Source organism: Balaenoptera physalus (genome assembly GCF_965194825.1).
Source record: "Balaenoptera physalus genome assembly, chromosome: 19".
NCBI lineage: Eukaryota > Metazoa > Chordata > Mammalia > Artiodactyla > Balaenopteridae > Balaenoptera > Balaenoptera physalus.
In genome coordinates, this window is record NC_138900.1 from 56,291,782 (window position 1) to 56,304,775 (window position 12,994).

A 12,994-nucleotide genomic window follows, 5' to 3' on the forward strand; every position below is an offset into this window, starting at 1 on the left:
ATTTGATCCCGGTACCTCAGGACTTTATATGCTATAGTAGACACGGAGATATGTACACATAAGATTGTTCACCCAGCGAACCTAATACATTTTCTTCAATGCCTTTGTGGTTATGCTGCTGCTTTTAAAAATACCAGCAAGTAAAAAGCTAGACTTATTCTATCTTGCTCTGTTGCCACAGTCCATGTGTACTGCGAACATGGCTGCTGTTGTTACTGTCAGTGTCAGCTGGTGTGGAAAGGCCTAGAAGCTCTGCCTTGGAGGTGAGAGACAGGAAAGGCGAAGCCAGGACATTGGCCGTGGCACAAGTAATAGTCATAAACTCCTTGATCACTCTCTCCTAGTTTTGATTAAACTGAGTGTTGATAGATTGATTAAGGTTCCTTCTAAACTTTCAGGACATCTGCTGCCACCAAATGTTAGTGTCTCAGAGGCATTATGCAGTAATAGAAAATGGAAAACTGAAACTCTTCTTATTTCATATCCGTGAAGAGCAAGTAAATTTTATCTTTAACTTTTGTGCCTCCTACCTCTAAAACATCATTAAGTGCTATCTTGAAAAGGGCTTTTATTTATTTCCCACCATTATTAGAATACAGTGTAGAATCATTTACCAATAGGCCAAGGTCATTAATTTAAAAAAGTTCTACGCCTCCTTATTTCTTAAAATTGCTAACTGCCAGCACTGCAGACTGGGAGAATGGAAAGAGAGAGGATTTTAAAGGAAGGTGGATGTTGTTCAGACTCCATGTCTACTAAATGTGGGACCTTGATAGAGTTAGTCTTTCTGACTCTTGTTTCCTCACCTATAAAATAAGGATACTACAACGTAATTTATAGTGTTGTTATACTTGACATGCAGGCAGTAGTAAATAGATGGTATGGAATGTGGGATTTGTTGTAGGGATTTGACCTTAAACAATTGAGGGATTGCATTGAAGAGCTTATATACAGTTATTGCTTCTGTGTTGGATGCTGCAGCTTGAAGTCAGCAGGACTGGCAATTGGGAAGAAAGATAGACAAGAAGTAGGGGAGAGTAAGCACAAACTGGAAACTAGAGGGATGGCCTGGAGCCCTCAGAGATGAAATGGAACCCACATGGGTCTCTCACTGCTTCCAGGCCTCCCACTTCAATGAGATGGATGACTTGCTGGGGCAGCTGGCGCCCTTCATCACAGAGCTAAAGAGGCGCCTAGTACAGGAGTGGGAGGAGCTGGAGGAGCCGTGGCCTGGTTGTTGCTTCATTCCAAGGTGAGCCGGCAGATTAGTGACAATGTGTGTGAGCTGCAGTCATGCCTGGTGCCCTACAGTAGCCTTCTGAGTATGAAACGAATGTGGTGGCTGTTTCCTTCCACCTTCAAATCTCACGTAAAATGTCTCTTGTGGCCCACATGAGTCTAGAACTATATAGGGAAGGGCATTCTGGCAGACACAGTTCCAGTGAGCCGAGTTGACACAAAACAAAGCCACCATAGTATCTATTGTTATTAAGAATTCTTCCCAGAAGTTCTCTTAATCACTCAGCTTATTCTAATACCTTGTATGCATTACCGTTCCAATTTCTCATAGTACTCAGAACGCCCACAGTGCAATCTCTGCCCTTCAATTTATCTCTATATCAGTGGTTCTCAACCAAGGTGATTTCGCCCTGAGGGGACACTGGCAATGTCTGGAGACAATTTGGGGCTGTCATGACAGGGGGAGAGTGCTACTGGCATCTAGTGGGTAGAGATCAGGGTTGCTAAATGTCCAATAATGCACAGAGAGGCCACCCCACAGCAAAGAACTATCCTGGTCAAAATGTCAATAGTGATGAGATTGAGAAAGCCTGGTGTGCAGTTACCTTTGCATCTGTCCCTAATATTTCTCAGGAAGAAATTACTCCTTTTCTAAAGTCAGTTCCTTCACCTTTGCTTTTCTTATTCTCATCGACTCTTCAAGAACCCCATTCAGTCTCTTCTCTCTCTGTTTTTACCTCACAGACTTAACAGATTTAACAGATTAAAACAATCACATTTGCTTTTCCCCTTAGCTCTTGGAAATTACCATGCATTTACTACCTCCTTCTTTAATTAGCAAACTCTCTAACTGAATGATCCATGTTGGTTACTCATTTCCTCCGTACCTCTAGCCACCTGGTACCTCTCAGCAAAACTCTTTTAAGTTAGTAATGAGCTTATTCTGGCCAATTTGTGGATTTTTTAAAAAGCAAAATTAATTGACTTTGCAGTCCATTTCATTTCATTTCCTATATATACTGTCCTTAAATTCTCTCTCTTATCCCCACTGAAATCATCATGTCAGTATCATAACAAAACGTTTGTAGTCAACATCTCCAATGACTTCCAGGCTGGTAAATACCATGGACACTTCTCATCCTCTTCTTACGTACCTTCTTAGCAGTACTTGACACTTTTTTTTTTTGGCCACGTGGCATGTGGGATCTTAGTTTCCCAACCCCGGATTGAACCCGTGCCCCCTGCAGTGGAAGCGCAGAGTCTTAACCACTGGACCACTAGGGAAATCCCAGTACGTGACACTTTTAATTAATTAATTAATTAATTTTTATCTGTGTTGGGTCTTCGTTTCTGTGCGAGGGCCTTCTCTAGTTGTGGCAAGCGGGGGCCACTCTTCATCGCGGTGCACGGGCCTCTCACTATCGCAGCCTCTCCTGTTGTGAAGCACTGGCTCCAGACGTGCAGGCTCAGTAGTTGTGGCTCACGGGCCTGGTTGCTCCGTGGCATGTGGGATCTTCCCAGACCAGGGCTTGAACCCGTGTCCCCTGAATTGGCAGGCAGATTCTCAACCACTGCGCCACCAGGGAAGCCCTGACACTTTTGATCATTCCTTTTTTGAAGCGCTTTCTTCACTTGGCTCAGCAGAAGTCCACACTCTCCTGGTTTTTCTCCTACCACACTCCTTCTCAGTCTCCTCTGCTGCTCTCTCCTCCACTTCTTGACCTTTTAATTTTGGAGGCTCCCATGACTCACTTTTTTTTTTTTTTAATGATGTTTGCTGTGGGTTTGTCATATATGGCCTTTATTATGTTGAGGTAGGTTCCCTCTATGCCCACTTTCTGGAGAGTTTTTATCAGAAATGGGTGTTGAATTTTGTCAAAAGCTTTTTCTGCATCTATTGAGATGATCATATGGTTTTTATTCTTCAATTTGTTAATATGGTGTATCACATTGATTGATTTGCGTATATTGAAGAATCCTTGCATCCCTGGGATAAATCCCACTTGATCGTGGTGTATGATCCTTTTAATGTGTTGTTGGATTCTGTTTGCTGGTATTTTGTTGAGGATTTTTGCATCTATATTCATCAGTGATATTGGTCTGTAATTTTCTTTTTTTTTCAGTATCTTTGTCTGGTTTTGGTATCACGGTGATGGTGGCCTCATAGAATGAGTTTGGGAGTGTTCCTTCCTCTGCAATTTTTTGGGAGAGTTTGAGAAGGGTGGGTGTTTGCTCTTCTCTAAATGTTTGATAGAATTCACCTGTGAAGCCATCTGGTCCTGGACTTTTGTTTGTTGGAAGATTTTTAATCACAGTTTCAATTTCATGACTTGTGATTGGTCTGTTCATATTTTCTGTTTCTTCCTGGTTCAGTCTTGGAAGGTTATACCTTTCTAAGAATTTGTCCATTTCTTCCAGGTTGTCCATTTTATTGGCATAAAGTTGCTTGTAGTAGTCTCTTAGGATGCTTTGTATTTCTGCGGTGTCTGTTGTAACTTCTCCTTTTTCATTTCTCATTTTATTGATTTGAGTCCTCTCCCTCTTTTTCTTGATGAGTCTGGCTAATGGCTTATCAATTTTGTTTATCTTCTCAAAGAACCAACTTTTAGGTTTATTGATCTTTGCTATTGTTTTCTTTGTTTCTATTTCATTTATTTCTGCTCTGATCTTTATGATTTCTTTCCTTCTGCTAACTTTGGGTTTTGTTTGTTCTTCTTTCTCTAGTTTCTTTAGGTGTAAGGTTAGATTGTTTACTTGAGATTTTTCTTGTTTCTTTAGGTAGGCTTGTATAGCTATAAACTTCCCTCTTAGAACTGCTTTTGCTGCATCCCATAGGTTTTGGGTCGTCGTGTTTTCATTGTCATTTGTCTCTAGGTATTTTTTTATTTCCTCTTTGATTTCTTCAGTGATCTCTTGGTTATTTAGTAACGTATTGTTTAGCCTCCATGTGTTTGTCTTTTTTACGTTTTTTTCCCTGTAATTCATTTCTAATCTCATAGTGTTGTGGTCAGAAAAGATGCTTGATATGATTTCAATTTTCTTAAATTTACTGAGGCTTGATTTGTGACCCAAGATGTGATCTATCCTGGAGAATGTTCCATGCGCACTTGAGAAGAACGTGTAATCTGCTGTTTTTGGATGGAATGTCCTATATATATCAATTAAATCTATCTGGTCTATTGTGTCATTTAAAGCTTCTGTTTCCTTATTTATTTTCATTTTGGATGATCTGTCCATTGGTGTAAGTGGGGTGTTAAAGTCCCCCACTATTATTGTGTTACTGTCGATTTCCTCTTTTATAGCTGTTAGCAGTTGCCTTATGTATTGAGGTGCTCCTATGTTGGGTGCATATATATTTATAATTGTTATATCTTCTTCTTGGATTGATCCCTGGATCATTATGTAGTGTCCTTCCTTGTCTCTTGTAACATTCTTTATTTTAAAGTCTATTTTATCTGATATGAGTATAGCTACTCCAGCTTTCTTTTGATTTCCATTTGCATGGAATATCTTTTTCCATCCCCTCACTTTCAGTCTGTATGTGTCCCTAGGTTTAAAGTGGGTCTCTTGTAGACAGCATATATATGGGTCTTGTTTTTGTATCCATTCAGCCAGTCTATGTCTTTTGGTTGGGGCATTTAATCCATTCACGTTTAAGGTAATTATTGATATGTATGTTCCTATGACCATTTTCTTAATTGTTTTGGGTTTGTTTTTGTAGGTCCTTTTCTTCTCTTGTGTTTCCCACGTAGAGTAGTTCCTTTAGCATTTGTTGTAGAGCTGGTTTGGTGGTGCTGAATTCTCTTAGCTTTTGCTTGTCTGTAAAGCTTTTGATTTCTCCATCAAATCTAAATGAGATCCTTGCCGGGTAGAGTAATCTTGGTTGTAGGTTCTTCCCTCTCATCACTTTAAGTATATCATGCCACTCCCTTCTGGCTTGCAGAGTTTCTGCTGAGAAATCAGCTGTTAACCTTATGGGAGTTCCCTTGTATGTTATTTGTCGTTTTTCCCTTGCTGCCTTCAATAATTTTTCTTTGTGTTTAATTTTTGCCACTTTGATTACTATGTGTCTCGGCGTGTTTCTCCTTGGGTTTATTCTGTATGGGACTCTCTGCGCTTCCTGGACTTGGGTGGCTATTTCCTTTCCCATGTTAGGGAAGTTTTCGACTATAATCTCTTCAAATATTTTCTCTGGTCCTTTCTCTCTCTCTTCTCCTTCTGGGACCCCTATAATGCGAATGTTGTTGTGTTTAATGTTGTCCCAGAGGTCTCTTAGGCTGTCTTCATTTCTTTTCATTCTTTTTTCTTTAGTCTGTTCCGCAGCAGTGAATTCCACCATTCTGTCTTCCAGGTCACTTATCCGTTCTTCTGCCTCAGTCATTCTGCTATTGATTCCTTCTAGTGTAGTTTTCATTTCAGTTATTGTATTGGTCATCTCTGTTTGTTTGTTCTTTAATTCTTCTAGGTCTTTGTTAATCATTTCTTGCATCTTCTCAATCTTTGCCTCCATTCTTATTCCGAGGTCCTGGATCATCTTCACTATCATTATTCTGAATTCTTTTTCTGGAAGGTTGCCTATCTCCACTTCAGTTAGTTGTTTTTCTGGGGTTTTTTCTTGTTCCTTCATCTGGTACATAGCCCTCTGCCTTTTCATCTTGTCTATCTTTCTGTAACTGTGGTTTTTGGTCCACAGGCTGCAGGATTGTAGTTTTTCTTGCTTCTGCTGTCTGCCCTCTGGTGGTTGAGGCTATCTAAGAGGCTTGATGGGAGGCTCTGGTGGTGGGTAGAGCTGACTGTTGCTGTCCCATGACTCACTTTTGAAACCTCTTCTATTTTGTATCTACAGTCCCTTCCTGATGACCTCCTCCAGCCTCACGGCTTTAGATATTATCTGTATATTGATGACCCCAAATTTATTTTATTTTATCAAAAAAATTTTTTTATTGAAGTGTAGTTCATTTACAATGTTGTGCCAATCTCTGCTGTACAGCAAAGTGACTCCGTTATACACACACATTCTTTTTTTAAAAATTTTTATTCATTTATTTATTTATTTTTATTTTTGGCTGAGTTGGGTCTTTTTTTTTTTTAACATCTTTATTGGACTATAATTGCTTTACAATGGTGTGTTTCCTTCTGCTTTATAACAAAGTGCATCAGCTATACATATACATATATCCCCATATCTCCTCCCTCTTGCATCTCCCTCCCTCCCACCCTGCCTATCCCACCTCTCTAGGTGGTCACAAAGCACGGAGCTGATCTCCCTTTGCTATGCGACTGCTTCCTATTAGCTATCTATTTTACATCTGGTAGTGTATATATGTCCATGCCACTCTCTCACTTCGTCCCAGCTTATCCTTCCTCCTCCCCGTGTCCTCAAGACCATTCTCTACATCTGAGTCTTTATTCCTGTCCTACCCCTTGGTTCTTCAGAACCATTTTTTTTTTTAATATTCCATATATATGTGTTAACATATGGTATTTGTTTTTCTCTTTCTGACTTACTTCACTCTGTATGATAGTCTCTAGGTCCATCCACTTCACTACAAATAACTCAATTTCACTTCTTTTTATGGCTGAGTAATATTCCATTGTATATATGTGCCACATCTTCTTTATCCATTCATCTGTCAATGGATACTTAGGTTGCTTCCATGTCCTGGCTATTGTAAATAGAGCTGCAATGAACATTGTGGTACATGACTCTTTTTTTTTTTTTTTTTTTTTTAATTTTTATTTATTTTTTTTATTTATGGCTGTGTTGGGTCTTCGTTTCTGTGCGAGGGCTCTCTCCAGTTGTGGCAAGCGGGGGCCACTCTTCATCGCGATGCGCGGGCCTCTCACTGTCGCGGCCTCTCTTGTTGCGGAGCACAGGCTCCAGATGCGCAGGCTCAGTAGTTGTGGCTCACGGGCCCAGTTGCTCCGCGGCATGTGGGATCCTCCCAGACCAGGGCTCGAACCCATGTCCCCTGCATTGGCAGGCAGACTCTCAACCACTGCACCACCAGGGAAGCCCCATGACTCTTTTTGAATTATGGTTTTCTCAGGGTATATGCCCAGTAGTGGGATTGCTGGGTCGTATGGTAGTTCTATTTTTAGTTTTTTGAGGAACCTCCGTACTGTTCTCCATAGTGGCTGTATCAATGTACATTCCCACCAACAGTGCAAGAGGGTTCCCTTTTCTCTACACCCTCTCCAGCATTTATTTTTTGGAGATTTTTTTTTTTATAAATTTATTTATTTATTTGTATTTTTATCTTATAAATTTATTTATATTTATTTATTTTTGGCTGCTTTGCATCTTCGTTGCCGCGCACAGGCTTCCTCTAGTTGCGGCGAGTGGGGGCTACGCTTCGATGCGGTGCACGGGCTTCTCACTGCGGTGGCTTCTCTTGTTGCCGAGCACGGGTTCTAGGTGCGTGGGCTTCGTTAGTTGCAGCATGCGGGCTCAGTAGTTGTGGCTCACAGGCTTAGTTGCTCCGCGGCATGTGGGATCTTCCCGGGCCAGGGCTCGAACCCGTGTCGTCTGCATTGGCAGGCGGATTCTTAACCACTGCACCACCAGGGAAGTCCCTGGAGATTTTTTGATGATGGCCATTCTGACCAGTGTGAGGTGATACCTCCTTGTAGTTTTGATTTGCATTTCTCTAATGATTACTGATGTTGAGCATCCTTTCATGTGTTTGTTGGCAATCTGTATATCTTCTTCGGAGAAACATCTATTTAGGTCTTCTGCCCATTTTTGGATTGGGTTGTTTGTTTTTTTGACATTGAGCTGCATGAGCTGCTTGTATATTTTGGGGATAAATCCTTTGTCAGTTGCTTCATTTGCAAATATTTTCTCCCATTCTGAGGGCTGTCTTTTCGTCTTGTTTATGGTTTCCTTTGCTGTGCAAAAGCTTTTAAGTTTCATTAGGTCCCATTTATTTATTTTTGTTTTTATTTCCATTTCTGAGTTGGGTCTTTGTTGCTGCACACAGGCTTTCTCTAGTTGTGGCGAGCGGGGGCTAGTCTTTGTTGCGGTGCGCGGGCTTCTAATTTCAGTAGCTTCTCTTGTTGCGGAGCATGGGGTCTAGGCACACGGGCTTCAGTAGTTGTGGCACGTGGGCTTCAGTAGTTGTGGCTTGCAGGCTCTAGAGCACAGGCTCAGTAGTTGTGGCGCATGGGCTTATTTGCTCTGCAGCACGTGGGATCTTCCCGGACCAGGGCTTGAACCTGTGTCCCCTGCATTGACAGGCGGATTCTCAACCACTGCACCACCAGGGAAGCCCTACATTCTTTTTTAATATTCTTTTCTATTATGGTTTATCACAGGATATTCAATATAGTTCCTGTGTTATACATTAGGACCTTGTTGTTTATCCATTTTGTATGTAATAGTTTGCATCTACCAACCCCAAACTCCCAGTCCATCCCTCTCCCTTTTCCCCTCCCCCTTGGCAACCACAAGTCTGTTCTCTGTGTCTATGAGTCTGTTTCTGTTTTGTAGATTGGTTTATTTGTGCCATATTTTAGATTCCACATATAAGTGATATCATACGGTATTTGTCTTTCTCTTTCTGACTTACTTCACTTAGTATGATAATCTCTATTTGCATCCATGTTGCTGCAAATGGCATTATTTCATTCTTTTTTATGGTTGAGTAGTATTCCATTGTATATATGTACCATGTCTTCTTTATCCATTCCTCTGTTGATGGACATTTAGGTTGTTTCCATGTTTTGGCTATTGTGAACAGTGCTGCTATGAACATAGGGGTGTATGTATCTTTTTGAATTATAGTTTTGTCTGGGTATATTCCCAGGAGTGGGATTGCTGGATCATATGGTAATTCTATTTTTAGTTTTCTGAGGAATCTCCATACTGTTTTCCATAGTGGCTGTACCAATTTACATTCCCACCAACAGTGTAGGAGGGTTCCATTTTCTCCACATCCTCTCCAGCATTTGTTAGTTGTAGACTTTTTAATGATGGCCCTTCTGACCGGTGTGAGGTGGTACCTCATTGTAGTTTTAAAAATTAATTAATTAATTAATTAATTTTGGCTGCATTGGGTCTTTGTTGCTGCGCGTGGGCTTTCTCTAGTTGCGGTGAGCAGGGGCTGCTCTTCGTTGCGGTGCGCCGGCTTCTCATTGCGGTGACTTCTCTTGTTGCAGAGCACGGGCTCTAGGTGTGTGGGCTTCAGTAGTTGTGGCACGTGGCCTCAGTAGTTGTGGCTCATGGGCTCTAGAGCGCAGGCTCAGTAGTTGTGGCACACGGGCTTAGTTGCTCCGTGGCATGTGGGATCTTCCCCGACCAGGGCTCGAACCCATGTCCCCTGCATTGGCAGGCGGATTCTTAACCACTGAGCCACCAGGGAAGTCCGCTTCATTGTAGTTTTGATTTGCATTTCTCTAATAATTAGTGATGCTGAACACTTTTTCATGTGCCTACTTGCCATTTGTATGTTTTCTTTGGAGAAATGTCTATTAAGGTCTTCTGCCCATTTTTCAATTGGGTTATTTGTTTTTTTGTTGTTGAGTTGTATGAGTTGTTTGTATATTTTGGATGACCCCAAATTTATAGCTGTAGTCTGGACCTAGGTGCTGATCTCTGGAGTCCTATATTCAATTACCTTCCCAGAATCTCCACTTGCTTTTCCCAATGGAAATATCAACCTGTTATGCTAAAAACTGGGCTCCTGGTATTTTCCTACATCTCAGGAAATGTCAACTTTATCCTTCCAGTTACCCAGACCCAATGCTTTGGAATAATCCTCAACCCTCTCTCTCACAAAGTGTATACAGTCAGTCAGAAAATATCATCATTTCTGTCTTCAGCATACATTTAGAATCCAACCACTTTTTATCACTTGTAGTGCTAGACCGCCACATGTACTTCGCAGACCAATGCACCATTATCTCTCACCCAGATTGTCCAGTCCCCCAACTGTGCTCCCCTTCACTCATGCTTAATCTCTTCCACACTAACGAAAGGTTCTCCAGCCATACCGCTGGACTTCTCTCCAGAGTACGCTTTTGTAACAGTGAATCTCCTAATTTTAGCATCTTTTGCAATCTGGGTAGTCTGGGAATTTCCCAGATCAACAAGTCCTGTTCCTTTTGGCTTAGTGATTCTTTCCTCAATATGTCTCTTTCCTCTAGCATTTTAGTACAAGCAGCAAGGAGAAGCCAGGCTGTATCTCAAGGCTATGCTTGGGAATCTCCTCAGCTAATATCTGAATTCATCGCTTACAAGTTCTTGTTTCCCACACGACTGTAAGTCACAATTCAGTGAATTTCTCTGCCACTGTATAACAAGGATTGCCTTTCTTCCATTTTCCACTAGGATGTTTCTCATTTCCTTCTGAGACCCTTGAGCAGCACGTTTAATGTTCACATTCTACCAGTATTCTGTTTGTGACAATATAAATATTCTCCAAGATGATACAGGTTTCCTCTTTTGTGCTTCTCCCTTCTTTCTGAGCTCTCAGCAACATTGTCCTTAATGCTTATATTTCTGTCAGTAGTTTGTTTAAAGCAATTTAGGTTTTATGTATCATGTGCCTCAAAATTCTTCTATCCTTTGTCCATTACCAACTCCGAAACCACTTCCACATTTTTAGGTATTTGTTACAGCAGTACCCCACTCCTTGGTACCAAAATCAGTATTGGTTTCCCTTGGCTGCTGTAACAAGTTACCACAATCTTGGTGGCTTAAAATAATAGAAATTTATTCTCTTGTAGTTCTGGAGGCCAGGAGTCAGAAATAAGTATCACTGAGTCAAAATCAAGGTGTGGGCAGGGTTGTTCTCACCCTGGAGGCCCTAGGGGAGAATAATTTCCTTGTGTCTTCCAACTTCTAGTGGATACTGGGCAATCCTTGGCTTGTGGCTGCATCACACTAGTCCTCAAGGCCAGGATCTTCAAATCTCTCGCTGCGCTGTCTTTACACTGCCTTCTCCTCTCTGTGTGTTGAATCTCCCTCTGCCTCCCTTTTCCTTGGCTAAGGCCAATTAGCAAACACAGATATCTACCAACCCAGCTTTTAAACTCTCATGCCCATTGTTTTGGTGGAGTTGAGTTCAGACTGTCTTTCTTCCCTATTTCAATAGCCTTGAATAAAGTCTTCCTTACCTGCTTAACTTCGTCTGGTGCAATTTTTGCCTTGACGGTGGTTTCAGATACTAACCATCACCCTTTAATCATTTCCATCAAGACTCTCCAATATGAATGTAAATGTGATATTACTTTTAGAGAAACTTATTAAATAACTCTTTATTTTCATTCCCCCTAAATTATGGCATGTTAATGCTAAGAAAAGCATGAGAGAATATGACTCTTGATCCCCTCTTGCTGGATATGTCCTCTTTTACCATCTCATTTTTATAAATTCCCTGATCAATAACCTCGTTATGCTTATTTTTCCTCATTTGCAGCTGTTAAATGGCAATTAAAAAAAAGATAAATATGTGACTTCCATGCAGATATAAAATGAATAATTATTAAAGATTTTATTTAACTCATGAATCAGTGAGGAAATCAAGTAGATGTTTAACAGTTCAAAAGAAAATCCTGGCTGCTCCACAGTGACGGAGGGAGGTCAATTAACTCTCTTTGGACAGCACAGATTTGTATAACTATAGATAAGAATTATTTTTCACTGCCATCAGTTATCTATAATTTAAAGAGATGTAGAATAGCTGCCATAGAATCATAAACAGATAATATGGAGACATGCTATAGATAACACATAGTTTTTCCTTTGAAGCACAAATTTTTCCCTCCAGAGCCTAGATTGATTTTCCACTATTGGCAGAGCTGCAGTATGAAAGTGCTGGAGAACTGTGAAAATTTCTCAGCATTAAGGTTTGGATAACTCTTTTATTCATAACAAGAAAGGGATACAAGGTTAGACTATTTTCAACAGAAGCAGCCAATGAGCCTGAGAAAGGATTTAGTGAAAGGACTGTTACATTAAAGGAGAATGAAGTTCAGACTCTCAAGATGGAAGGGAGCTTCAGCTTTTGTGCTACTGATACGTAAGGAAGGAGAAACATCAATTTGATCAGAGTGCACAAGATTTTTTTATATTTGAAATGGAACTGGCCTGATGGATAGCCCCTGCGCCCTTTGAACCTCTGAAGTATGATTCTGCTTACAGACACCTAGGACCAAGATAATTGAGCCAGACAGTCCTGGGATGAGTCTGCAAAAGCCTGGGCAGAAGGTATGCTCAAAAGGGAAATTCAGGGGGCATGAGATGAAAGGGTGTTAAACTGTTTGGTGGTTCATCGTGACCCCAAAAGTCCTCAATGCCAAGTTTCATCAGCCCTGAGTGATCTTTGCTCTCAGTTTGGTGTGCAACGTCATGTGGCATAAAGTAGTCATTGTTAAATGTCCTACATCTTAGGGACAATAAGAACAATATGCAAATTAACCATGGGTAATGTTCCTGGCCATATACAATTATGGGTATTTAAAATTTTTAGATGCAAATTAAACCCAAAGTTCCTTGCAAATAGTGCCAATTTTCCTCCAAATAACATGTTGCAGAGATAGAATAATTTACCATAAGCGCCTGTACCAACAACAGTAGCTTGGCACATATATAGATGCTATTCAATCAGTGTGTGTGGTATTGACTGATTTGAAAAGCATCCAAGAACAGTTTCCATTTTTCTATGATAAAAAAAATTTGATGCTCAGTTATTGAAAAAGAAGTGCTGACTTCAAACAGAGTGGTTTGGCGTTGTGCTAACATGCATACTAA

The 12,994-nt window shown here is 40.8% G+C and overlaps 1 long non-coding RNA gene across 2 annotated transcripts in view; it reads left to right on the forward strand.

Moving 5' to 3' along the window:
- LOC309649335 overlaps nucleotides 1-12,994 on the forward strand; it is a 126,136-nt gene that overhangs the window by 51,956 nt on the left and 61,186 nt on the right. Inside the window, exon 3 of one of the 2 annotated variants that reach the window (XR_014257027.1) lies at nucleotides 1,122-1,252. The exons of the other annotated variant lie outside the window; for it this stretch is intronic. This is a non-coding gene — a long non-coding RNA (uncharacterized lncRNA). The remainder of the gene's footprint in view (nucleotides 1-1,121; nucleotides 1,253-12,994) is intronic. 2 annotated transcript variants of the gene reach the window in all.